At 44.3% G+C, this 26,314-nt stretch overlaps 16 non-coding genes and 1 pseudogene across 16 annotated transcripts; all 17 read right to left on the reverse strand.

The window, feature by feature from the left end:
* Positions 1-992: 992 nt before the first annotated feature.
* LOC141179736 (U2 spliceosomal RNA) lies at positions 993-1,173 on the reverse strand (annotated as a pseudogene).
* Positions 1,174-4,023: 2,850 nt separating this feature from the next.
* Positions 4,024-4,206, reverse strand: LOC141179946 (U2 spliceosomal RNA). The gene has a single exon (XR_012255869.1). It is a non-coding gene; the product is annotated as a U2 spliceosomal RNA (small nuclear RNA).
* Positions 4,207-7,058: 2,852 nt separating this feature from the next.
* On the reverse strand, positions 7,059-7,248 carry LOC141179642 (U2 spliceosomal RNA). The gene has a single exon (XR_012255638.1). It is a non-coding gene; the product is annotated as a U2 spliceosomal RNA (small nuclear RNA).
* Positions 7,249-8,362: 1,114 nt separating this feature from the next.
* On the reverse strand, positions 8,363-8,554 carry LOC141179599 (U2 spliceosomal RNA). The gene has a single exon (XR_012255599.1). It is a non-coding gene; the product is annotated as a U2 spliceosomal RNA (small nuclear RNA).
* A 1,116-nt stretch (positions 8,555-9,670) lies between these two features.
* Positions 9,671-9,862, reverse strand: LOC141179672 (U2 spliceosomal RNA). The gene has a single exon (XR_012255665.1). It is a non-coding gene; the product is annotated as a U2 spliceosomal RNA (small nuclear RNA).
* A 1,121-nt stretch (positions 9,863-10,983) lies between these two features.
* Positions 10,984-11,173, reverse strand: LOC141179673 (U2 spliceosomal RNA). Its single transcript, XR_012255666.1, has one exon. It is a non-coding gene; the product is annotated as a U2 spliceosomal RNA (small nuclear RNA).
* Positions 11,174-12,293: 1,120 nt separating this feature from the next.
* Positions 12,294-12,483, reverse strand: LOC141179674 (U2 spliceosomal RNA). Its single transcript, XR_012255667.1, has one exon. It is a non-coding gene; the product is annotated as a U2 spliceosomal RNA (small nuclear RNA).
* A 1,114-nt stretch (positions 12,484-13,597) lies between these two features.
* LOC141178962 (U2 spliceosomal RNA) lies at positions 13,598-13,788 on the reverse strand. Its single transcript, XR_012255020.1, has one exon. It is a non-coding gene; the product is annotated as a U2 spliceosomal RNA (small nuclear RNA).
* Positions 13,789-14,906: 1,118 nt separating this feature from the next.
* Positions 14,907-15,097, reverse strand: LOC141178963 (U2 spliceosomal RNA). The gene has a single exon (XR_012255021.1). It is a non-coding gene; the product is annotated as a U2 spliceosomal RNA (small nuclear RNA).
* A 1,115-nt stretch (positions 15,098-16,212) lies between these two features.
* LOC141178964 (U2 spliceosomal RNA) lies at positions 16,213-16,403 on the reverse strand. The gene has a single exon (XR_012255022.1). It is a non-coding gene; the product is annotated as a U2 spliceosomal RNA (small nuclear RNA).
* Positions 16,404-17,521: 1,118 nt separating this feature from the next.
* LOC141178965 (U2 spliceosomal RNA) lies at positions 17,522-17,712 on the reverse strand. The gene has a single exon (XR_012255023.1). It is a non-coding gene; the product is annotated as a U2 spliceosomal RNA (small nuclear RNA).
* Positions 17,713-18,827: 1,115 nt separating this feature from the next.
* On the reverse strand, positions 18,828-19,018 carry LOC141178966 (U2 spliceosomal RNA). Its single transcript, XR_012255024.1, has one exon. It is a non-coding gene; the product is annotated as a U2 spliceosomal RNA (small nuclear RNA).
* A 1,115-nt stretch (positions 19,019-20,133) lies between these two features.
* On the reverse strand, positions 20,134-20,324 carry LOC141178968 (U2 spliceosomal RNA). The gene has a single exon (XR_012255026.1). It is a non-coding gene; the product is annotated as a U2 spliceosomal RNA (small nuclear RNA).
* A 1,115-nt stretch (positions 20,325-21,439) lies between these two features.
* Positions 21,440-21,630, reverse strand: LOC141178969 (U2 spliceosomal RNA). Its single transcript, XR_012255027.1, has one exon. It is a non-coding gene; the product is annotated as a U2 spliceosomal RNA (small nuclear RNA).
* A 1,115-nt stretch (positions 21,631-22,745) lies between these two features.
* Positions 22,746-22,936, reverse strand: LOC141178970 (U2 spliceosomal RNA). The gene has a single exon (XR_012255028.1). It is a non-coding gene; the product is annotated as a U2 spliceosomal RNA (small nuclear RNA).
* A 1,118-nt stretch (positions 22,937-24,054) lies between these two features.
* On the reverse strand, positions 24,055-24,245 carry LOC141178971 (U2 spliceosomal RNA). The gene has a single exon (XR_012255029.1). It is a non-coding gene; the product is annotated as a U2 spliceosomal RNA (small nuclear RNA).
* Positions 24,246-25,360: 1,115 nt separating this feature from the next.
* On the reverse strand, positions 25,361-25,551 carry LOC141179565 (U2 spliceosomal RNA). The gene has a single exon (XR_012255568.1). It is a non-coding gene; the product is annotated as a U2 spliceosomal RNA (small nuclear RNA).
* Between the last annotated feature and the right edge of the window lie 763 nt (positions 25,552-26,314).

The raw sequence follows: 26,314 nt of genomic DNA on the forward strand, positions 1-26,314 counted from the left end.
CACTTTTCGGCTTGCTGCTGCTGCAATCCACGCGTTTTAGATCTGCATAACTCCACCTCTTTAAACACAGCACCTTCACCCCCTGCTGTTCCCACCCGCCTCAACACCGTTGGAAGGGAGGAGAACCAATTAAGGCGGGGGGTGGGGTGGAACGAGCAGCTGTCTACCCTTAGCAGGAGGGCTCCTGATTACATACCTCTCCTGCTGCTGCTGCTGCTGGCTGTCCAGCAGCAGACTGAAGGTGGCTGCTGCTGTGCACAGGTATATAAAGGCTCAGAGCCTATTATGACACGCGCAGCCAGCGTTCCATTGCCACATTCCATCTACTGCAGGCAGGATACCTGGCTGGCTGAATGTCGCTGAGAAGCTCACAGAGACCGCCATAAGCAACAGTTTAACAGAATGCCACAGACTAATCAACCAAACATTTTGGGTTGGGTTCTCTTTTATAGTCTGCAGGCATTAAATGAAAGAAGTCAGTGTTCCAGCAGAAGGAGACAACGTTTCAGAAAAGGCATTGTAGCAAACCAAAAAAGAAATTTTAAGCGCAGCAGAGTAACCAGCGCACATACCTGTTAGCTCAGGTGAGTTTAAAAGGCTGCTGTTGATAACAAGGGCATTTGCTAAATAGATGGTGTGTGTGCAACAATATACTGAAAGGTCAATTATATTGTGCAGCTTATCTCACCACCTGTAGTTATTTAGGTGAAAGCTCCAAAATGCTTGCCTAATATGTCTGTTTATCCAAAAGGAAGTAAAAAGGGAGAGCTAGAAAGATAGCATTGCATCACATTACATGGCAATGCAATGCACAGTTGCTGAAGTTGAACCAAAATGAGCTTGTAATCTGGTTTCTGCAACTTTGAACATGAAAAATCCAATGAGGAGAAGAAAAGCAAAGCCAAAGAGTCCATCCCAAAATCCAACAAACAAGCAAAATGAACAAAAAACATTGAATTCAATTCTTTCTGATTTTAGAAACTGCATTAAAGAAGGGGTGCACCGGTCCTGGAGATACTGCAATACCAGGTCAATGCGTGGAGTGGACAGAGCAAGCTCTTTTTCCATCTCCCTGTTCTAAAAATCCATTTAATATATGGTCCCCAGATAGGGGACGTATCAGATATTAAACTGATAAGAACAGATTTTTTTTTTTTTTTTTTTAAAACCTATTCAGGTTAAAATTAAAGTCCACTCCACAGTCCTCTTCTCCCCAAAGCGAGACAAGACGTGGACTCCAACTTAAATCATCATCAGGTTTTGGTACTTTTAATGTCAGAAAAAAAAATTACAAAAATACAACAATACTTACAAAGAAAGAAATGTTTCAGAACCTGAATGGATACCAAAAAAATAAAAATTAAATTATAACTGTATTAACAACAGTAATAACATCAAGTAAAATACTTGTAACCATTATCAAAAGCATGAACCCCAACCCAACTCAGAACCTTAAGGGACAAATCTTCAACCCTTGATGCTGAAAAAACTTGTTTCGATACACCATCTGGTATTCTATATTTCACACAAAAAACATTTTTATCTCTTATTAGTTCTTTCCTAACATTCTCTATAAGATAGTCCAAACGTTTCTCATCATACAACTTACGGTACAACCGGTTAAAATATTCTGCATTCTTTATAAACATAGGTTGTTGAAAAACAACTATATTTTCTTCCATTGCCACCTCCACTTCCTGTTCCTTTCTCTTTTCTTGCTTTTTAACCTTACCACGGCCAGTTCCCTGACTTACACCTCCCATTTCACTCTCTACCCTATCCCCCCAATCTACTCTTGTTTTCTCCATCTCCCTCTGCACTCCTACAGGTTTGCTTTCTTTTCCCTTTACCACCAACACCTTTTCTACACTTTCCTCCTTTCTCTCTACCAAAACCTTTTTAACCACTACCTCCTTCTCTTTATTTCTTTTCCTCTTTGGGCAATTCTTAAAAACATGCGTATCTTCCTGACACAAGTTGCACTTCCTCCGATCTTTACAATCCTTTGACTCATGATCACCTTTTTTGCAAAAACCACATACACCACCCGAACAATTTTCCTTTCCATGCCCGTATTGACGACAAACTCGACAAAAAGTGGGTATACCACTGAAAAAAATATCACCATTTATATTACCCAACTTAAACCTAGCTGGGGGAAGCAACACAGTCCCCTGCTCATCTTCTTTGAAACGGACCAAAAATTTCCACTTCGAAGTCCAAAAACCAAATTCATTATAAATCTTCCCTTTTGGTGTTACTGACAAACAAAAAAACTCCAAAAATGTAAGAACATCCTCTTCGTCCACCAATGGAGAGTACATTTTAACAATGATCCATTTATCTCTAACGGGGAAGTGTGGCATTACACTTATCCCCTCCATTCTTTTATCCTGGCTTGCAGTCATTTTCCTTAGATATCCTTCAAAAAAAACTTTGTCAACTAAAACTATATCATAAACACCCCTCCTGGGGTAGTCCATTATCGCCAACACTTCTTCTGTCTTCAAACCAAAAAGATCCACAAGAACTTGACTCATCACATACCTAAAATCCTTTTGATCTCGAAAGTTCTCCTGAACAACCAAACGAATAGAATTCTGCACCTTAGCGAATTCAGGCACATGATCTTCCTCTCCTTCATGTGATGCTGCAGACATCTTCTTCACAAACAGGTTCTCCTCTTCTCAATAGAAACCTTCAACACCGAAGTGCCAGGTAGATGATCGCCTCCCGTTGCCCGGGGACTAATCCGACTCCCTAATAGCAGCAGGGAGGTGAAGCCCTGCTGAAAAACAGAGCGATCCCCCCAGGCCAAGGAGCCGGGTACCCCGAGCACCTCTCAGCCAAGACCAAGGCAGCAGCCGCTAGATCACTGCACTTGATCTTAGCCAAAAGGCCGAGAAGCGATAACCAGAATTGGTTTCAAACTACGGAGCCACCCAAGGATCCTGAAAAGTCCATTTGTGGAGATGAGCTCCTGGACTCCCGTTAAGAAGACATGTTGTCAACCTCTAGATCCCTTACATGCCTGCACTTTTCGGCTTGCTGCTGCTGCAATCCACGCGTTTTAGATCTGCATAACTCCACCTCTTTAAACACAGCACCTTCACCCCCTGCTGTTCCCACCCGCCTCAACACCGTTGGAAGGGAGGAGAACCAATTAAGGCGGGGGGTGGGGTGGAACGAGCAGCTGTCTACCCTTAGCAGGAGGGCTCCTGATTACATACCTCTCCTGCTGCTGCTGTTGCTGGCTGTCCAGCAGCAGACTGAAGGTGGCTGCTGCTGTGCACAGGTATATAAAGGCTCAGAGCCTATTATGACACGCGCAGCCAGCGTTCCATTGCCACATTCCATCTACTGCAGGCAGGATACCTGGCTGGCTGAATGTCGCTGAGAAGCTCACAGAGACCGCCATAAGCAACAGTTTAACAGAATGCCACAGACTAATCAACCAAACTTTTTGGGTTGGGTTCTCTTTTATAGTCTGCAGGCATTAAATGAAAGAAGTCAGTGTTCCAGCAGAAGGAGACAACGTTTCAGAAAAGACATTGTAGCAAACCAAAAAAGAAATTTTAAGCGCAGCAGAGTAACCAGCGCACATACCTGTTAGCTCAGGTGAGTTTAAAAGGCTGCTGTTGATAACAAGGGCATTTGCTAAATAGATGGTGTGTGTGCAACAATATACTGAAAGGTCAATTATATTGTGCAGCTTATCTCACCACCTGTAGTTATTTAGGTGAAAGCTCCAAAATGCTTGCCTAATATGTCTGTTTATCCAAAAGGAAGTAAAAAGGAGAGCTAGAAAGATAGCATTGCATCACATTACATGGCAATGCAATGCACAGTTGCTGAAGTTGAACCAAAATGAGCTTGTAATCTGGCTTCTGCAACTTTGAACATGAAAAATCCAATGAGAGAAGAAAAGCAAAGCCAAAGAGTCCATCCAAAATCCAACAAACAAGCAAAATGAACAAAAAACATTGAATTCAATTCTTTCTGATTTTTAGAAACTGCATTAAGAAGGGGTGCACCGGTCCTGGAGATACTGCAATACCAGGTCAATGCGTGGAGTGGACAGAGCAAGCTCTTTTTCCATCTCCCTGTTCTAAAAATCCATTTATTATATGGTCCCCAGATAGGGACGTATCAGATATTAAACTGATAAGAACAGATTTTTTTTTTTTTTTTTTTTTTAAAACCTATTCAGGTTAAAATTAAAGTCCACTCCACAGTCCTCTTCTCCCCAAAGGGAGACAAGGACGTGGACTCCAACTTAAATCATCATCAGGTTTTTGTACTTTTAATGTCAGAAAAAAAAATTACAAAATACAACAATACTTACAAAGAAAGAAATGTTTCAGAACCTGAATGGATACCAAAAAAATAAAAATTAAATTATAACTGTATTAACAACAGTAATAACATCAAGTAAAATACTTGTAACCATTATCAAAAGCATGAACCCAACCCAACTCAGAACCTTAGGGACAAATCTTCAACCCTTGATGCTGAAAAACTTGTTTCGATACACCATCTGGTATTCTATATTCACACAAAAAACATTTTATCTCTTATTAGTTCTTTCCTAACATTCTCTATAAGATAGTCCAAACGTTTCTCATCATACAACTTACGGTACAAACGGTTAAAATATTCTGCATTCTTTATAAACATAGGTTGTTGAAAAACACTATATTTTTCTTCCCATTGCCACCTCCACTTCCTGTTCCTTTCTCTTTTCTTGCTTTTTAACCTTACCACGGCCAGTTCCCTGACTTACACCTCCCATTTCACTCTCTACCCTATCCCCCAATCTACTCTTGTTTTCTCCATCTCCCTCTGCCACTCCTACAGGTTTGCTTTCTTTTCCCTTTACCACCAACACCTTTTCTACACTTCCTCCTTTCTCTCTACCCAAAACCTTTTTAAACCACTACCTCCTTCTCTTTATTTCTTTTCCTCTTTGGGCAATTCTTAAAAACATGCGTATCTTCCTGACACAAGTTGCACTTCCTCGATCTTTACAATCCTTTGACTCATGATCACCTTTTTTGCCAAAAACCACATACACCACCCGAACAATTTTCCTTTCCCATGCCCGTATTGGACGACAAACTCGACAAAAAGTGGGTATACCACTGAAAAAAATATCACCATTTATATTACCCAACTTAAACCTAGCTGGGGGGAAGCAACACAGTCCCCTGCTCATCTTCTTTGAAAAGGACCAAAAATTTCCACTTCGAAGTCCAAAAACCAAAATTCATTATAAATCTTCCCTTTTGGTGTTACTGACAAACAAAAAAACTCCAAAAATGTAAGAACATCCTCTTCGTCCACCAATGGAGAGTACATTTTAACAATGATCCATTTATCTCTAACGGGGGAAGTGTGGCATTACACTTATCCCCTCCATTCTTTTTATCCTGGCTTGCAGTCATTTTCTTAGATATCCTTCAAAAAAACTTTGTCAACAAAAACTATATCATAAACACCCCTCCTGGGGTAGTCCATTATCGCCAACACTTCTTCTGTCTTCCAAACCAAAAAGATCCACAAGAACTTGACTCATCACATACCTAAAATCCTTTTGATCTCGAAAGTTCTCCTGAACAACCAAACGAATAGAATTCTGCACCTTAGCGAATTCAGGCCACATGATCTTCCTCTCCTTCATGTGATGCTGCAGACATCTTCTTCACAAACAGGTCTCCTCTTCTCAATAGAAACCTTCAACACCGAAGTGCCAGGTAGATGATCGCCTCCGTTGCCCGGGGACTAATCCGACTCCCTAATAGCAGCAGGGAGGTGAAGCCCTGCTGAAAACAGAGCGATCCCCCAGGCCAAGGAGCCGGGTACCCCGAGCACCTCTCAGCCAAGACCAAGGCAGCAGCCGCTAGATCACTGCACTTGATCTTAGCCAAAAGGCCGAGAAGCGATAACCAGAATTGGTTTCAAACTACGGAGCCACCCAAGGATCCTGAAAAGTCCATTTGTGGAGATGAGCTCCTGGACTCCCGTTAAGAAGACATGTTGTCAACCTCTAGATCCCTTACATGCCTGCACTTTTCGGCTTGCTGCTGCTGCAATCCACGCGTTTTAGATCTGCATAACTCCACCTCTTTAAACACAGCACCTTCACCCCCTGCTGTTCCCACCCGCCTCAACACCGTTGGAAGGGAGGAGAACCAATTAAGGCGGGGGGTGGGGTGGAACGAGCAGCTGTCTACCCTTAGCAGGAGGGCTCCTGATTACATACCTCTCCTGCTGCTGCTGCTGCTGGCTGTCCAGCAGCAGACTGAAGGTGGCTGCTGCTGTGCACAGGTATATAAAGGCTCAGAGCCTATTATGACACGCGCAGCCAGCGTTCCATTGCCACATTCCATCTACTGCAGGCAGGATACCTGGCTGGCTGAATGTCGCTGAGAAGCTCACAGAGACCGCCATAAGCAACAGTTTAACAGAATGCCACAGACTAATCAACCAAACTTTTGGGTTGGGTTCTCTTTTATAGTCTGCAGGCATTAAATGAAAGAAGTCAGTGTTCCAGCAGAAGGAGACAACGTTTCAGAAAAGGCATTGTAGCAAACCAAAAAAGAAATTTTAAGCGCAGCAGAGTAACCAGCGCACATACCTGTTAGCTCAGGTGAGTTTAAAAGGCTGCTGTTGATAACAAGGGCATTTGCTAAATAGATGGTGTGTGTGCAACAATATACTGAAAGGTCAATTATATTGTGCAACTTATCTCACCACCTGTAGTTATTTAGGTGAAAGCTCCAAAATGCTTGCCTAATATGTCTGTTTATCCAAAAGGAAGTAAAAAGGGAGAGCTAGAAAGATAGCATTGCATCACATTACATGGCAATGCAATGCACAGTTGCTGAAGTTGAACCAAAATGAGCCTTGTAATCTGGCTTCTGCAACTTTGAACATGAAAAATCCAATGAGGAGAAGAAAAGCAAAGCCAAAGAGTCCATCCCAAAATCCGACAAACAAGCAAAATGAACAAAAAACATTGAATTCAATTCTTTCTGATTTTAGAAACTGCATTAAAGAAGGGGTGCACCGGTCCTGGAGATACTGCAATACCAGGTCAATGCGTGGAGTGGACAGAGCAAGCTCTTTTTCCATCTCCCTGTTCTAAAAATCCATTTAATATATGGTCCCCAGATAGGGGACGTATCAGATATTAACTGATAAGAACAGATACTACACTTGATCTTAGCCAAAAGGCCGAGAAGCGATAACCAGAATTGGTTTCAAACTACGGAGCCACCCAAGGATCCTGAAAAGTCCATTTGTGGAGATGAGCTCCTGGACTCCCGTTAAGAAGACATGTTGTCAACCTCTAGATCCCTTACATGCCTGCACTTTTCGGCTTGCTGCTGCTGCAATCCACGCGTTTTAGATCTGCATAACTCCACCTCTTTAAACACAGCACCTTCACCCCCTGCTGTTCCCACCCGCCTCAACACCGTTGGAAGGGAGGAGAACCAATTAAGGCGGGGGGTGGGGGTGGACGAGCAGCTGTCTACCCTTAGCAGGAGGGCTCCTGATTACATACCTCTCCTGCTGCTGCTGCTGCTGGCTGTCCAGCAGCAGACTGAAGGTGGCTGCTGCTGTGCACAGGTATATAAAGGCTCAGAGCCTATTATGACACGCGCAGCCAGCGTTCCATTGCCACATTCCATCTACTGCAGGCAGGATACCTGGCTGGCTGAATGTCGCTGAGAAGCTCACAGAGACCGCCATAAGCAACAGTTTAACAGAATGCCACAGACTAATCAACCAAACTTTTTGGGTTGGGTTCTCTTTTATAGTCTGCAGGCATTAAATGAAAGAAGTCATGTTCCAGCAGAAGAGACAACGTTTCAGAAAAGCATTGTAGCAAACCAAAAAAGAAATTTTAAGCGCAGCAGAGTAACCAGCGCACATACCTGTTAGCTCAGGTGAGTTTAAAAGGCTGCTGTTGATAACAAGGGCATTTGCTAAATAGATGGTGTGTGTGCAACAATATACTGAAAGTTCAATTATATTGTGCAGCTTATCTCACCACCTGTAGTTATTTAGGTGAAAGCTCCAAAATGCTTGCCTAATATGTCTGTTTATCCAAAAGGAAGTAAAAAGGGAGAGCTAGAAAGATAGCATTGCATCACATTACATGGCAATGCAATGCACAGTTGCTGAAGTTGAACCAAAATGAGCTTGTAATCTGGCTTCTGCAACTTTGAACATGAAAAATCCAATGAGGAGAAGAAAAGCAAAGCCAAAGAGTCCATCCCAAAATCCGAACAAACAAGCAAAAGGAACAAAAAACATTGAAATTCAATTCTTTCTGATTTTAGAAACTGCATTAAAGAAGGGGTGCACCGGTCCTGGAGATACTGCAATACCAGGTCAATGCGTGGAGTGGACAGAGCAAGCTCTTTTTCCATCTCCCTGTTCTAAAAATCCATTTAATATATGGTCCCCAGATAGGGGACGTTATCAGATATTAAACTGATAAGAACAGATACTACACTTGATCTTAGCCAAAAGGCCGAGAAGCGATAACCAGAATTGTTTCAAACTACGGAGCCACCCAAGGATCCTGAAAAGTCCATTGTGGAGATAGCTCCTGGAACCTCCCGTTAAGAAGACATGTTGTCTACCTCTAGATCCCTTACATGCCCTGCACTTTTCGGCTTTCTGCTGCTGCAATCCACGCGTTTTAGATCTGCATAACTCCACCTCTTTTAAACACAGCTCCTTCACCCCCTGCTGTTCCCACCCGCCTCAACACCGTTGGAAGGAGGAGAACCAATTAAGGCGGGGGGTGGGGTGGAAGAGCAGCTGTCTTCCCTTAGCAGGAGGGCTCCAGATTACATACCTCTCCTGCTCTGCTGCTGCTGCTGGCTGTCCAGCCAGCAGACTGAAGGTGGCTGCTGCTGTGCACAGGTTATTAAGGCTCAGAGCCTATTATGACACGCGCAGCCAGCGTTCCATTGCCACATTCCATCTACTGCAGGCAGGATACCTGGCTGGCTGAATGTCGCTGAGAAGCTCACAGAGACCGCCATAAGCAACAGTTTAACAGAATGCCACAGACTAATCAACCAAACTTTTTGGGTTGGGTTCTCTTTTATAGTCTGCAGGCATTAAATGAAAGAAGTCAGTGTTTCCAGCAGAAGGAGACAACGTTTCAGAAAAGGCATTGTAGCAAACCAAAAAAGAAATTTTAAGGCAGCAGAGTAACCAGCGCACTACCTGTTAGCTCAGGGAGTTTAAAAGCTGCTGTTGATAACAGGCATTTGCTAAATAGATGGTGTGTGTGCAACAATATACTGAAAGGTCAATTATATTGTGCAGCTTATCTCACCACCTGTAGTTATTTAGGTGAAAGGCTCCAAAATGCTTGCCTAATATGTCTGTTTATCCAAAAGGAAGTAAAAAGGGAGAGCTAGAAAGATAGCATTGCATCACATTACATGGCAATGCAATGCAGAGTTGCTGAAGTTGAACCAAAATGAGCTTGTAATCTGGCTTCTGCAACTTTGAACATGGAAAAATCCATTGAGGAGAAGAAAAGCAAAGCAAAGAGTCCATCCCAAAATCCGACAAAACAAGCAAAATGAACAAAAACATTGGAATTCAATTCTTTCTGATTTTTAGAAACTGCATTAAAGAGAAGGGGTGCACCGGGTCCTGGAGATATTGCAATACCAGGTCCAATGCGTGGAGTGGACAGAGCAAGCTTCTTTTTCCATCTCCCTGTTCTAAAAATCCATTTAATATATGGTCCCCAGATAGGGACGTATCAGATATTAAACTGATAAGAACAGATACTACACTTGATCTTAGCCAAAAGGCGAGAAGCAATAACCAGAATTGGTTTCAAACTACGGAGCCACCAAGGGGATCCTGAAAAGTCCATTTGTGGAGATGAGCTCCTGGACTCCCGTTAAGAAGACATGTTGTCAACCTCTAGATCCCTTACATGCCTGCACTTTTCGGCTTGCTGCTGCTGCATTCCACGCGTTTTAGATCTGCATAACTCCACCTCTTTAAACACAGCACCTTCACCCCCTGCTGTTCCCACCTGCCTCAACACCGTTGGAAGGGAGGAGAACCAATTAAGGCGGGGGGTGGGGTGGAACGAGCAGCTGTCAACCTTAGCAGGAGGGCTCCTGATTACTTACCTCTCCTGCTGCTGCTGCTGCTGGCTGTCCAGCAGCAGACTGAAGGTGGCTGCTGCTGTGCACAGGTATATAAAGGCTCAGAGCCTATTATGGACACGCGCAGCCAGCGTTCCATTGCCACATTCCATCTACTGCAGGCAGGATACCTGGCTGGCCTGAATGTCGCTGAGAAGCTCACGAGACCGCCATAAGCAACAGGTTTAACAGAATGCCACAGACTAATCAAACCAAACTTTTTGGGTTGGGTTCTCTTTTATAGTCTGCAGGCAATTAAATGAAAGAAGTCAGTGTTCCAGCAGAAGGAGGACAACGTTTCAGAAAAGGCATTGTAGCAAACCAAAAAAGAAATTTTAAGCGCAGCAGAGTAACCAGCGCACATACTGTTAGCTCAGGTTGAGTTTAAAAGGCTGCTGTTGATAACAAGGGGCATTTGCTAAATAGATGGTGTGTTGCAACAAATACTGAAAGGTCAATTATATTGTGCAGCTTATCTCACCACCTGTAGTTATTTAGGTGGAAAAGCTCCAAAAGCTTGCCTTATTATGTCTGTTTATCCAAAAGGAAGTAAAAAGGGAGAGCTAGAAAGATAGCATGCATCACATTACATGGCAATGCAATGCACAGTTGCTGGAAGTTGAACAAAATGAGCTTGTAATCTGGCTTCTGCAACTTTGAACATGAAAAAATCCAAGGAGGAGAAGAAAAGCAAAGCCAAAGAGTCAATCCCAAAATCCGACAAACAAGCAAAATGAACAAAAACATTGAATTCAATTCTTTTCTGATTTTTAAAACTGCATTAAAGAAGGGGTGCACCGGTCCTGAGATACTGCAATACCAGGTCAATGCGTGGAGTGGACAGAGCAAGCTCTTTTCCATCTCCCTGTTCTAAAAATCCATTTAATATATGGTCCCCAGATAGGGGACGTATCAGATATTAAAACTGATAAGAACAGATACTACACTTGATCTTAGCCAAAAGCCGGAGAAGCGATAACCAGAATTTGGTTTCAAACTACGGAGCCACCCAAGGATCCTGAAAAGTCCATTTGGTGGAGATGAGCTCCCTGGACTCCCGTTAAGAAGACATGTTGTCAACCTCTAGATCCCTTACATGCCTGCACTTTTCGGCTTGCTGCTGCTGCAATCCACGCGTTTTAGATCTGCATAACTCCCACCTCTTTAAACACAGCACCTTCACCCCCTGCTGTTCCCACCCGCCTCAACACCTTTGGAAGGGAGGAGAACCAATTAAGGCGGGGGTGGGGTGGAACGAGCAGCTGTCTACCCTTAGCAGGAGGGCTCCTGATTACATACCTCTCCTGCTGCTGCTGCTGCTGCCTGGCTGTCCAGCAGCAGACTGAAGGTGGCTGCTGCTGTGCACAGGTATATAAAAGTGCTCAGAGCCTATTATGACACGCGCAGCCAGCGTTCCATTGCCACATTCCATCTACTGCAGGCAGGATACCTGGCTGGCTGAATGTCGCTGAGAAGCTCACAGAGACCGCCATAAGCAACAGTTTAACAGGTATGCCACAGACTAATTCAACCAAACTTTTTGGGTGGGTTCTCTTTTATAGTCTGCAGGCATTAAATGAAAGAAGTCAGTGTTCCAGCAGAAGGAGACAACGTTTCAGAAAAGGCATTTTAGCAAACCAAAAAAGAAATTTTAAGCGCAGCAGATTAACCAGCGCACATACCTGTTAGCTCAGGTGAGTTTAAAAGGCTGCTGTTGATAACAAGGGCATTTGCTAAATAGATGGTGTGTGTGCAACAATATACTGAAAGGTCATTATATTGTGCAGCTTATCTTACCACCTGTAGTTATTTAGGTGAAAGCTCCAAAATGCTTGCCTAATATGTCTGTTATCCAAAAGGAAGTAAAAAGGGAGAGCTAGAAAGATAGCATTGCATCTCATTACATGGCAATGCAATGCACAGTTGCTGAAGTTGAACCAAATGAGCTTGTAATCTGGCTTCTGCAACTATGAACATGAAAAATCCAATGAGGAGAAGAAAAGCAAAGCCAAAGAGTCCATCCCAAAATCCGACAAACAAGCAAAATGGACAAAAAACATTGAATTCAATTCTTCTGATTTTAGAAACTGCATTAAAGAAGGGGGCACCGGTCCTGGAGATACTGGCAATACCAGGTCAATGCGTGGAGTGGACAGAGCAAGCTCTTTTCCATCTCCCTGTTCTAAAAATCCATTTAATATATGGTCCCCAGATAGGGACGTATCAGATATTAAACTGATAAGAACAGATACTACACTTGATCTTAGCCAAAAGCCGAGGAAGCGATAACCAGAATTGTTTCAAACTACGGAGCCACCAAGGATCCTGAAAAGTCCATTTGTGGAGATGAGCTCCTGGACTCCCGTTAAGAAGACATGTTGTCACCCTATGATCCTTACATGCCTGCACTTTGGCCTTGCTGCTTGCTGCAATCCACGCGTTTTAGATCTGCATAACTCCACCTCCTTTAAACACAGCACCTTCACCCCTGCTGTGGTTCCCACCGCCTCCAACACCGTTGGAAGGGAGGAGAACCAATTAAGGCGGGGGGTGGGGTGGAACGAGCAGCTGTCTACCCTTAGCAGGAGGGCTCCTGATTACATACCTCTCCTGCTGCTGCTGCTGCTGGCTGTCCAGCAGCAGACTGAAGGTGGCTGCTGCTGTGCACAGGTATATAAAGGCTCAGAGCCTATTATGACACGCGCAGCCAGCGTTCCATTGCCACATTCCATCTACTGCAGGCAGGATACCTGGCTGGCTGAATGTCGCTGAGAAGCTCACAGAGACCGCCATAAGCAACAGTTTAACAGAATGCCACAGACTAATCAACCAAACTTTTTGGGTTGGGTTCTCTTTTATAGTCTGCAGGCATTAAATGAAAGAAGTCAGTGTTCCAGCAGAAGGAGACAACGTTTCAGAAAAGGCATTGTAGCAAACCAAAAAAGAAATTTTAAGCGCAGCAGAGTAACCAGCGCACATACCTGTTAGCTCAGGTGAGTTTAAAAGGCTGCTGTTGATAACAAGGGCATTTGCTAAATAGATGGTGTGTGTGCAACAATATACTGAAAGGTCAATTATATTGTGCAGCTTATCTCACCACCTGTAGTTATTTAGGTGAAAGCTCCAAAATGCTTGCCTAATATGTCTGTTTATCCAAAAGGAAGTAAAAAGGGAGAGCTAGAAAGATAGCATTGCATCACATTACATGGCAATGCAATGCACAGTTGCTGAAGTTGAACCAAAATGAGCTTGTAATCTGGCTTCTGCAACTTTGAACATGAAAAATCCAATGAGGAGAAGAAAAGCAAAGCCAAAGAGTCCATCCCAAAATCCGACAAACAAGCAAAATGAACAAAAAACATTGAATTCAATTCTTTCTGATTTTAGAAACTGCATTAAAGAAGGGGTGCACCGGTCCTGGAGATACTGCAATACCAGGTCAATGCGTGGAGTGGACAGAGCAAGCTCTTTTTCCATCTCCCTGTTCTAAAAATCCATTTAATATATGGTCCCCAGATAGGGGACGTATCAGATATTAAACTGATAAGAACAGATACTACACTTGATCTTAGCCAAAAGGCCGAGAAGCGATAACCAGAATTGGTTTCAAACTACGGAGCCACCCAAGGATCCTGAAAAGTCCATTTGTGGAGATGAGCTCCTGGACTCCCGTTAAGAAGACATGTTGTCAACCTCTAGATCCCTTACATGCCTGCACTTTTCGGCTTGCTGCTGCTGCAATCCACGTGTTTTAGATCTGCATAACTCCACCTCTTTAAACACAGCACCTTCACCCCCTGCTGTTCCCACCCGCCTCAACACCGTTGGAAGGGAGGAGAACCAATTAAGGCGGGGGGTGGGGTGGAACGAGCAGCTGTCTACCCTTAGCAGGAGGGCTCCTGATTACATACCTCTCCTGCTGCTGCTGCTGCTGCTGGCTGTCCAGCAGCAGACTGAAGGTGGCTGCTGCTGTGCACAGGTATATAAAGGCTCAGAGCCTATTATGACACGCGCAGCCAGCGTTCCATTGCCACATTCCATCTACTGCAGGCAGGATACCTGGCTGGCTGAATGTCGCTGAGAAGCTCACAGAGACCGCCATAAGCAACAGTTTAACAGAATGCCACAGACTAATCAACCAAACTTTTTGGGTTGGGTTCTCTTTTATAGTCTGCAGGCATTAAATGAAAGAAGTCAGTGTTCCAGCAGAAGGAGACAACGTTTCAGAAAAGGCATTGTAGCAAACCAAAAAAGAAATTTTAAGCGCAGCAGAGTAACCAGCGCACATACCTGTTAGCTCAGGTGAGTTTAAAAGGCTGCTGTTGATAACAAGGGCATTTGCTAAATAGATGGTGTGTGTGCAACAATATACTGAAAGGTCAATTATATTGTGCAGCTTATCTCACCACCTGTAGTTATTTAGGTGAAAGCTCCAAAATGCTTGCCTAATATGTCTGTTTATCCAAAAGGAAGTAAAAAGGGAGAGCTAGAAAGATAGCATTGCATCACATTACATGGCAATGCAATGCACAGTTGCTGAAGTTGAACCAAAATGAGCTTGTAATCTGGCTTCTGCAACTTTGAACATGAAAAATCCAATGAGGAGAAGAAAAGCAAAGCCAAAGAGTCCATCCCAAAATCCGACAAACAAGCAAAATGAACAAAAAACATTGAATTCAATTCTTTCTGATTTTAGAAACTGCATTAAAGAAGGGGTGCACCGGTCCTGGAGATACTGCAATACCAGGTCAATGCGTGGAGTGGACAGAGCAAGCTCTTTTTCCATCTCCCTGTTCTAAAAATCCATTTAATATATGGTCCCCAGATAGGGGACGTATCAGATATTAAACTGATAAGAACAGATACTACACTTGATCTTAGCCAAAAGGCCGAGAAGCGATAACCAGAATTGGTTTCAAACTACGGAGCCACCCAAGGATCCTGAAAAGTCCATTTGTGGAGATGAGCTCCTGGACTCCCGTTAAGAAGACATGTTGTCAACCTCTAGATCCCTTACATGCCTGCACTTTTCGGCTTGCTGCTGCTGCAATCCACGCGTTTTAGATCTGCATAACTCCACCTCTTTAAACACAGCACCTTCACCCCCTGCTGTTCCCACCCGCCTCAACACCGTTGGAAGGGAGGAGAACCAATTAAGGCGGGGGGTGGGGTGGAACGAGCAGCTGTCTACCCTTAGCAGGAGGGCTCCTGATTACATACCTCTCCTGCTGCTGCTGCTGCTGGCTGTCCAGCAGCAGACTGAAGGTGGCTGCTGCTGTGCACAGGTATATAAAGGCTCAGAGCCTATTATGACACGCGCAGCCAGCGTTCCATTGCCACATTCCATCTACTGCAGGCAGGATACCTGGCTGGCTGAATGTCGCTGAGAAGCTCACAGAGACCGCCATAAGCAACAGTTTAACAGAATGCCACAGACTAATCAACCAAACTTTTTGGGTTGGGTTCTCTTTTATAGTCTGCAGGCATTAAATGAAAGAAGTCAGTGTTCCAGCAGAAGGAGACAACGTTTCAGAAAAGGCATTGTAGCAAACCAAAAAAGAAATTTTAAGCGCAGCAGAGTAACCAGCGCACATACCTGTTAGCTCAGGTGAGTTTAAAAGGCTGCTGTTGATAACAAGGGCATTTGCTAAATAGATGGTGTGTGTGCAACAATATACTGAAAGGTCAATTATATTGTGCAGCTTATCTCACCACCTGTAGTTATTTAGGTGAAAGCTCCAAAATGCTTGCCTAATATGTCTGTTTATCCAAAAGGAAGTAAAAAGGGAGAGCTAGAAAGATAGCATTGCATCACATTACATGGCAATGCAATGCACAGTTGCTGAAGTTGAACCAAAATGAGCTTGTAATCTGGCTTCTGCAACTTTGAACATGAAAAATCCAATGAGGAGAAGAAAAGCAAAGCCAAAGAGTCCATCCCAAAATCCGACAAACAAGCAAAATGAACAAAAAACATTGAATTCAATTCTTTCTGATTTTAGAAACTGCATTAAAGAAGGGGTGCACCGGTCCTGGAGATACTGCAATACCAGGTCAATGCGTGGAGTGGACAGAGCAAGCTCTTTTTCCATCTCCCTGTTCTAAAAATCCATTTAATATATGGTCCCCAGATAGGGGACGTATCAGATATTAAACTGATAAGAACAGATACTACACTTGATCTTAGCCAAAAGGCCGAGAAGCGATAACCAGAATTGGTTTCAAACTACGGAGCCACCCAAGGATCCTGAAAAGTCCATTTGTGGAGATGAGCTCCTGGACTCCCGTTAAGAAGACATGTTGTCAACCTCTAGATCCCTTACATGCCTGCACTTTTCGGCTTGCTGCTGCTGCAATCCACGTGTTTTAGATCTGCATAACTCCACCTCTTTAAACACAGCACCTTCACCCCCTGCTGTTCCCACCCGCCTCAACACCGTTGGAAGGGAGGAGAACCAATTAAGGCGGGGGGTGGGGTGGAACGAGCAGCTGTCTACCCTTAGCAGGAGGGCTCCTGATTACATACCTCTCCTGCTGCTGCTGCTGCTGCTGGCTGTCCAGCAGCAGACTGAAGGTGGCTGCTGCTGTGCACAGGTATATAAAGGCTCAGAGCCTATTATGACACGCGCAGCCAGCGTTCCATTGCCACATTCCATCTACTGCAGGCAGGATACCTGGCTGGCTGAATGTCGCTGAGAAGCTCACAGAGACCGCCATAAGCAACAGTTTAACAGAATGCCACAGACTAATCAACCAAACTTTTTGGGTTGGGTTCTCTTTTATAGTCTGCAGGCATTAAATGAAAGAAGTCAGTGTTCCAGCAGAAGGAGACAACGTTTCAGAAAAGGCATTGTAGCAAACCAAAAAAGAAATTTTAAGCGCAGCAGAGTAACCAGCGCACATACCTGTTAGCTCAGGTGAGTTTAAAAGGCTGCTGTTGATAACAAGGGCATTTGCTAAATAGATGGTGTGTGTGCAACAATATACTGAAAGGTCAATTATATTGTGCAGCTTATCTCACCACCTGTAGTTATTTAGGTGAAAGCTCCAAAATGCTTGCCTAATATGTCTGTTTATCCAAAAGGAAGTAAAAAGGGAGAGCTAGAAAGATAGCATTGCATCACATTACATGGCAATGCAATGCACAGTTGCTGAAGTTGAACCAAAATGAGCTTGTAATCTGGCTTCTGCAACTTTGAACATGAAAAATCCAATGAGGAGAAGAAAAGCAAAGCCAAAGAGTCCATCCCAAAATCCGACAAACAAGCAAAATGAACAAAAAACATTGAATTCAATTCTTTCTGATTTTAGAAACTGCATTAAAGAAGGGGTGCACCGGTCCTGGAGATACTGCAATACCAGGTCAATGCGTGGAGTGGACAGAGCAAGCTCTTTTTCCATCTCCCTGTTCTAAAAATCCATTTAATATATGGTCCCCAGATAGGGGACGTATCAGATATTAAACTGATAAGAACAGATACTACACTTGATCTTAGCCAAAAGGCCGAGAAGCGATAACCAGAATTGGTTTCAAACTACGGAGCCACCCAAGGATCCTGAAAAGTCCATTTGTGGAGATGAGCTCCTGGACTCCCGTTAAGAAGACATGTTGTCAACCTCTAGATCCCTTACATGCCTGCACTTTTCGGCTTGCTGCTGCTGCAATCCACGCGTTTTAGATCTGCATAACTCCACCTCTTTAAACACAGCACCTTCACCCCCTGCTGTTCCCACCCGCCTCAACACCGTTGGAAGGGAGGAGAACCAATTAAGGCGGGGGGTGGGGTGGAACGAGCAGCTGTCTACCCTTAGCAGGAGGGCTCCTGATTACATACCTCTCCTGCTGCTGCTGCTGCTGGCTGTCCAGCAGCAGACTGAAGGTGGCTGCTGCTGTGCACAGGTATATAAAGGCTCAGAGCCTATTATGACACGCGCAGCCAGCGTTCCATTGCCACATTCCATCTACTGCAGGCAGGATACCTGGCTGGCTGAATGTCGCTGAGAAGCTCACAGAGACCGCCATAAGCAACAGTTTAACAGAATGCCACAGACTAATCAACCAAACTTTTTGGGTTGGGTTCTCTTTTATAGTCTGCAGGCATTAAATAAAAGAAGTCAGTGTTCCAGCAGAAGGAGACAACGTTTCAGAAAAGGCATTGTAGCAAGCCAAAAAAGAAATTTTAAGCGCAGCAGAGTAACCAGCGCACATACCTGTTAGCTCAGGTGAGTTTAAAAGGCTGCTGTTGATAACAAGGGCATTTGCTAAATAGATGGTGTGTGTGCAACAATATACTGAAAGGTCAATTATATTGTGCAGCTTATCTCACCACCTGTAGTTATTTAGGTGAAAGCTCCAAAATGCTTGCCTAATATGTCTGTTTATCCAAAAGGAAGTAAAAAGGGAGAGCTAGAAAGATAGCATTGCATCACATTACATGGCAATGCAATGCACAGTTGCTGAAGTTGAACCAAAATGAGCTTGTAATCTGGCTTCTGCAACGTTGAACATGAAAAATCCAATGAGGAGAAGAAAAGCAAAGCCAAAGAGTCCATCCCAAAATCCGACAAACAAGCAAAATGAACAAAAAACATTGAATTCAATTCTTTCTGATTTTAGAAACTGCATTAAAGAAGGGGTGCACCGGTCCTGGAGATACTGCAATACCAGGTCAATGCGTGGAGTGGACAGAGCAAGCTCTTTTTCCATCTCCCTGTTCTAAAAATCCATTTAATATATGGTCCCCAGATAGGGGACGTATCAGATATTAAACTGATAAGAACAGATACTACACTTGATCTTAGCCAAAAGGCCGAGAAGCGATAACCAGAATTGGTTTCAAACTACGGAGCCACCCAAGGATCCTGAAAAGTCCATTTGTGGAGATGAGCTCCTGGACTCCCGTTAAGAAGACATGTTGTCAACCTCTAGATCCCTTACATGCCTGCACTTTTCGGCTTGCTGCTGCTGCAATCCACGCGTTTTAGATCTGCATAACTCCACCTCTTTAAACACAGCACCTTCACCCCCTGCTGTTCCCACCCGCCTCAACACCGTTGGAAGGGAGGAGAACCAATTAAGGCGGGGGGTGGGGTGGAACGAGCAGCTGTCTACCCTTAGCAGGAGGGCTCCTGATTACATACCTCTCCTGCTGCTGCTGCTGCTGGCTGTCCAGCAGCAGACTGAAGGTGGCTGCTGCTGTGCACAGGTATATAAAGGCTCAGAGCCTATTATGACACGCGCAGCCAGCGTTCCATTGCCACATTCCATCTACTGCAGGCAGGATACCTGGCTGGCTGAATGTCGCTGAGAAGCTCACAGAGACCGCCATAAGCAACAGTTTAACAGAATGCCACAGACTAATCAACCAAACTTTTTGGGTTGGGTTCTCTTTTATAGTCTGCAGGCATTAAATGAAAGAAGTCAGTGTTCCAGCAGAAGGAGACAACGTTTCAGAAAAGGCATTGTAGCAAACCAAAAAAGAAATTTTAAGTGCAGCAGAGTAACCAGCGCACATACCTGTTAGCTCAGGTGAGTTTAAAAGGCTGCTGTTGATAACAAGGGCATTTGCTAAATAGATGGTGTGTGTGCAACAATATACTGAAAGGTCAATTATATTGTGCAGCTTATCTCACCACCTGTAGTTATTTAGGTGAAAGCTCCAAAATGCTTGCCTAATATGTCTGTTTATCCAAAAGGAAGTAAAAAGGGAGAGCTAGAAAGATAGCATTGCATCACATTACATGGCAATGCAATACACAGTTGCTGAAGTTGAACCAAAATGAGCTTGTAATCTGGCTTCTGCAACTTTGAACATGAAAAATCCAATGAGGAGAAGAAAAGCAAAGCCAAAGAGTCCATCCCAAAATCCGACAAACAAGCAAAATGAACAAAAAACATTGAATTCAATTCTTTCTGATTTTAGAAACTGCATTAAAGAAGGGGTGCACCGGTCCTGGAGATACTGCAATACCAGGTCAATGCGTGGAGTGGACAGAGCAAGCTCTTTTTCCATCTCCCTGTTCTAAAAATCCATTTAATATATGGTCCCCAGATAGGGGACGTATCAGATATTAAACTGATAAGAACAGATACTACACTTGATCTTAGCCAAAAGGCCGAGAAGCGATAACCAGAATTGGTTTCAAACTACGGAGCCACCCAAGGATCCTGAAAAGTCCATTTGTGGAGATGAGCTCCTGGACTCCCGTTAAGAAGACATGTTGTCAACCTCTAGATCCCTTACATGCCTGCACTTTTCGGCTTGCTGCTGCTGTAATCCACGCGTTTTAGATCTGCATAACTCCACCTCTTTAAACACAGCACCTTCACCCCCTGCTGTTCCCACCCGCCTCAACACCGTTGGAAGGGAGGAGAACCAATTAAGGCGGGGGGTGGGGTGGAACGAGCAGCTGTCTACCCTTAGCAGGAGGGCTCCTGATTACATACCTCTCCTGCTGCTGCTGCTGCTGGCTGTCCAGCAGCAGACTGAAGGTGGCTGCTGCTGTGCACAGGTATATAAAGGCTCAGAGCCTATTATGACACGCGCAGCCAGCGTTCCATTGCCACATTCCATCTACTGCAGGCAGGATACCTGGCTGGCTGAATGTCGCTGAGAAGCTCACAGAGACCGCCATAAGCAACAGTTTAACAGAATGCCACAGACTAATCAACCAAACTTTTTGGGTTGGGTTCTCTTTTATAGTCTGCAGGCATTAAATGAAAGAAGTCAGTGTTCCAGCAGAAGGAGACAACGTTTCAGAAAAGACATTGTAGCAAACCAAAAAAGAAATTTTAAGCGCAGCAGAGTAACCAGCGCACATACCTGTTAGCTCAGGTGAGTTTAAAAGGCTGCTGTTGATAACAAGGGCATTTGCTAAATAGATGGTGTGTGTGCAACAATATACTGAAAGGTCAATTATATTGTGCAGCTTATCTCACCACCTGTAGTTATTTAGGTGAAAGCTCCAAAATGCTTGCCTAATATGTCTGTTTATCCAAAAGGAAGTAAAAAGGGAGAGCTAGAAAGATAGCATTGCATCACATTACATGGCAATGCAATGCACAGTTGCTGAAGTTGAACCAAAATGAGCTTGTAATCTGGCTTCTGCAACTTTGAACATGAAAAATCCAATGAGGAGAAGAAAAGCAAAGCCAAAGAGTCCATCCCAAAATCCGACAAACAAGCAAAATGAACAAAAAACATTGAATTCAATTCTTTCTGATTTTAGAAACTGCATTAAAGAAGGGGTGCACCGGTCCTGGAGATACTGCAATACCAGGTCAATGCGTGGAGTGGACAGAGCAAGCTCTTTTTCCATCTCCCTGTTCTAAAAATCCATTTAATATATGGTCCCCAGATAGGGGACGTATCAGATATTAAACTGATAAGAACAGATACTACACTTGATCTTAGCCAAAAGGCCGAGAAGCGATAACCAGAATTGGTTTCAAACTACGGAGCCACCCAAGGATCCTGAAAAGTCCATTTGTGGAGATGAGCTCCTGGACTCCCGTTAAGAAGACATGTTGTCAACCTCTAGATCCCTTACATGCCTGCACTTTTCGGCTTGCTGCTGCTGCAATCCACGCGTTTTAGATCTGCATAACTCCACCTCTTTAAACACAGCACCTTCACCCCCTGCTGTTCCCACCCGCCTCAACACCGTTGGAAGGGAGGAGAACCAATTAAGGCGGGGGGTGGGGTGGAACGAGCAGCTGTCTACCCTTAGCAGGAGGGCTCCTGATTACATACCTCTCCTGCTGCTGCTGCTGCTGGCTGTCCAGCAGCAGACTGAAGGTGGCTGCTGCTGTGCACAGGTATATAAAGGCTCAGAGCCTATTATGACACGCGCAGCCAGCGTTCCATTGCCACATTCCATCTACTGCAGGCAGGATACCTGGCTGGCTGAATGTCGCTGAGAAGCTCACAGAGACCGCCATAAGCAACAGTTTAACAGAATGCCACAGACTAATCAACCAAACTTTTTGGGTTGGGTTCTCTTTTATAGTCTGCAGGCATTAAATGAAAGAAGTCAGTGTTCCAGCAGAAGGAGACAACGTTTCAGAAAAGGCATTGTAGCAAACCAAAAAAGAAATTTTAAGCGCAGCAGAGTAACCAGCGCACATACCTGTTAGCTCAGGTGAGTTTAAAAGGCTGCTGTTGATAACAAGGGCATTTGCTAAATAGATGGTGTGTGTGCAACAATATACTGAAAGGTCAATTATATTGTGCAGCTTATCTCACCACCTGTAGTTATTTAGGTGAAAGCTCCAAAATGCTTGCCTAATATGTCTGTTTATCCAAAAGGAAGTAAAAAGGGAGAGCTAGAAAGATAGCATTGCATCACATTACATGGCAATGCAATGCAGAGTTGCTGAAGTTGAACCAAAATGAGCTTGTAATCTGGCTTCTGCAACTTTGAACATGAAAAATCCAATGAGGAGAAGAAAAGCAAAGCCAAAGAGTCCATCCCAAAATCCGACAAACAAGCAAAATGAACAAAAAACATTGAATTCAATTCTTTCTGATTTTAGAAACTGCATTAAAGAAGGGGTGCACCGGTCCTGGAGATACTGCAATACCAGGTCAATGCGTGGAGTGGACAGAGCAAGCTCTTTTTCCATCTCCCTGTTCTAAAAATCCATTTAATATATGGTCCCCAGATAGGGGACGTATCAGATATTAAACTGATAAGAACAGATACTACACTTGATCTTAGCCAAAAGGCCGAGAAGCGATAACCAGAATTGGTTTCAAACTACGGAGCCACCCAAGGATCCTGAAAAGTCCATTTGTGGAGATGAGCTCCTGGACTCCCGTTAAGAAGACATGTTGTCAACCTCTAGATCCCTTACATGCCTGCACTTTTCGGCTTGCTGCTGCTGCAATCCACGCGTTTTAGATCTGCATAACTCCACCTCTTTAAACACAGCACCTTCACCCCCTGCTGTTCCCACCCGCCTCAACACCGTTGGAAGGGAGGAGAACCAATTAAGGCGGGGGGTGGGGTGGAACGAGCAGCTGTCTACCCTTAGCAGGAGGGCTCCTGATTACATACCTCTCCTGCTGCTGCTGCTGCTGCTGGCTGTCCAGCAGCAGACTGAAGGTGGCTGCTGCTGTGCACAGGTATATAAAGGCTCAGAGCCTATTATGACAGGCGCAGCCAGCGTTCCATTGCCACATTCCATCTACTGCAGGCAGGATACCTGGCTGGCTGAATGTCGCTGAGAAGCTCACAGAGACCGCCATAAGCAACAGTTTAACAGAATGCCACAGACTAATCAACCAAACTTTTTGGGTTGGGTTCTCTTTTATAGTCTGCAGGCATTAAATGAAAGAAGTCAGTGTTCCAGCAGAAGGAGACAACGTTTCAGAAAAGGCATTGTAGCAAACCAAAAAAGAAATTTTAAGCGCAGCAGAGTAACCAGCGCACATACCTGTTAGCTCAGGTGAGTTTAAAAGGCTGCTGTTGATAACAAGGGCATTTGCTAAATAGATGGTGTGTGTGCAACAATATACTGAAAGGTAAATTATATTGTGCAGCTTATCTCACCACCTGTAGTTATTTAGGTGAAAGCTCCAAAATGCTTGCCTAATATGTCTGTTTATCCAAAAGGAAGTAAAAAGGGAGAGCTAGAAAGATAGCATTGCATCACATTACATGGCAATGCAATGCAGAGTTGCTGAAGTTGAACCAAAATGAGCTTGTAATCTGGCTTCTGCAACTTTGAACATGAAAAATCCAATGAGGAGAAGAAAAGCAAAGCCAAAGAGTCCATCCCAAAATCCGACAAACAAGCAAAATGAACAAAAAACATTGAATTCAATTCTTTCTGATTTTAGAAACTGCATTAAAGAAGGGGTGCACCGGTCCTGGAGATACTGCAATACCAGGTCAATGCGTGGAGTGGACAGAGCAAGCTCTTTTTCCATCTCCCTGTTCTAAAAATCCATTTAATATATGGTCCCCAGATAGGGGACGTATCAGATATTAAACTGATAAGAACAGATACTACACTTGATCTTAGCCAAAAGGCCGAGAAGCGATAACCAGAATTGGTTTCAAACTACGGAGCCACCCAAGGATCCTGAAAAGTCCATTTGTGGAGATGAGCTCCTGGACTCCCGTTAAGAAGACATGTTGTCAACCTCTAGATCCCTTACATGCCTACACTTTTCGGCTTGCTGCTGCTGCAATCCACGCGTTTTAGATCTGCATAACTCCACCTCTTTAAACACAGCACCTTCACCCCCTGCTGTTCCCACCCGCCTCAACACCGTTGGAAGGGAGGAGAACCAATTAAGGCGGGGGGTGGGGTGGAACGAGCAGCTGTCTACCCTTAGCAGGAGGGCTCCTGATTACATACCTCTCCTGCTGCTGCTGCTGCTGGCTGTCCAGCAGCAGACTGAAGGTGGCTGCTGCTGTGCACAGGTATATAAAGGCTCAGAGCCTATTATGACACGCGCAGCCAGCGTTCCATTGCCACATTCCATCTACTGCAGGCAGGATACCTGGCTTGCTGAATGTCGCTGAGAAGCTCACAGAGACCGCCATAAGCAACAGTTTAACAGAATGCCACAGACTAATCAACCAAACTTTTTGGGTTGGGTTCTCTTTTATAGTCTGCAGGCATTAAATGAAAGAAGTCAGTGTTCCAGCAGAAGGAGACAACGTTTCAGAAAAGGCATTGTAGCAAACCAAAAAAGAAATTTTAAGCGCAGCAGAGTAACCAGCGCACATACCTGTTAGCTCAGGTGAGTTTAAAAGGCTGCTGTTGATAACAAGGGCATTTGCTAAATAGATGGTGTGTGTGCAACAATATACTGAAAGGTCAATTATATTGTGCAGCTTATCTCACCACCTGTAGTTATTTAGGTGAAAGCTCCAAAATGCTTGCCTAATATGTCTGTTTATCCAAAAGGAAGTAAAAAGGGAGAGCTAGAAAGATAGCATTGCATCACATTACATGGCAATGCAATGCACAGTTGCTGAAGTTGAACCAAAATGAGCTTGTAATCTGGCTTCTGCAACTTTGAACATGAAAAATCCAATGAGGAGAAGAAAAGCAAAGCCAAAGAGTCCATCCCAAAATCCGACAAACAAGCAAAATGAACAAAAAACATTGAATTCAATTCTTTCTGATTTTAGAAACTGCATTAAAGAAGGGGTGCACCGGTCCTGGAGATACTGCAATACCAGGTCAATGCGTGGAGTGGACAGAGCAAGCTCTTTTTCCATCTCCCTGTTCTAAAAATCCATTTAATATATGGTCCCCAGATAGGGGACGTATCAGATATTAAACTGATAAGAGCAGATACTACACTTGATCTTAGCCAAAAGGCCGAGAAGCGATAACCAGAATTGGTTTCAAACTACGGAGCCACCCAAGGATCCTGAAAAGTCCATTTGTGGAGATGAGCTCCTGGACTCCCGTTAAGAAGACATGTTGTCAACCTCTAGATCCCTTACATGCCTGCACTTTTCGGCTTGCTGCTGCTGCAATCCACGCGTTTTAGATCTGCATAACTCCACCTCTTTAAACACAGCACCTTCACCCCCTGCTGTTCCCACCCGCCTCAACACCGTTGGAAGGGAGGAGAACCAATTAAGGCGGGGGGTGGGGTGGAACGAGCAGCTGTCTACCCTTAGCAGGAGGGCTCCTGATTACATACCTCTCCTGCTGCTGCTGCTGCTGGCTGTCCAGCAGCAGACTGAAGGTGGCTGCTGCTGTGCACAGGTATATAAAGGCTCAGAGCCTATTATGACACGCGCAGCCAGCGTTCCATTGCCACATTCCATCTACTGCAGGCAGGATACCTGGCTGGCTGAATGTCGCTGAGAAGCTCACAGAGACCGCCATAAGCAACAGTTTAACAGAATGCCACAGACTAATCAACCAAACTTTTTGGGTTGGGTTCTCTTTTATAGTCTGCAGGCATTAAATGAAAGAAGTCAGTGTTCCAGCAGAAGGAGACAACGTTTCAGAAAAGGCATTGTAGCAAACCAAAAAAGAAATTTTAAGCGCAGCAGAGTAACCAGCGCACATACCTGTTAGCTCAGGTGAGTTTAAAAGGCTGCTGTTGATAACAAGGGCATTTGCTAAATAGATGGTGTGT

Source organism: Phyllobates terribilis, unplaced genomic scaffold, assembly GCF_046119375.1.
Source record: "Phyllobates terribilis strain yellow unplaced genomic scaffold, ASM4611937v1 Scaffold_30__1_contigs__length_15301838, whole genome shotgun sequence".
In the NCBI taxonomy this organism is placed as follows: domain Eukaryota; kingdom Metazoa; phylum Chordata; class Amphibia; order Anura; family Dendrobatidae; genus Phyllobates; species Phyllobates terribilis.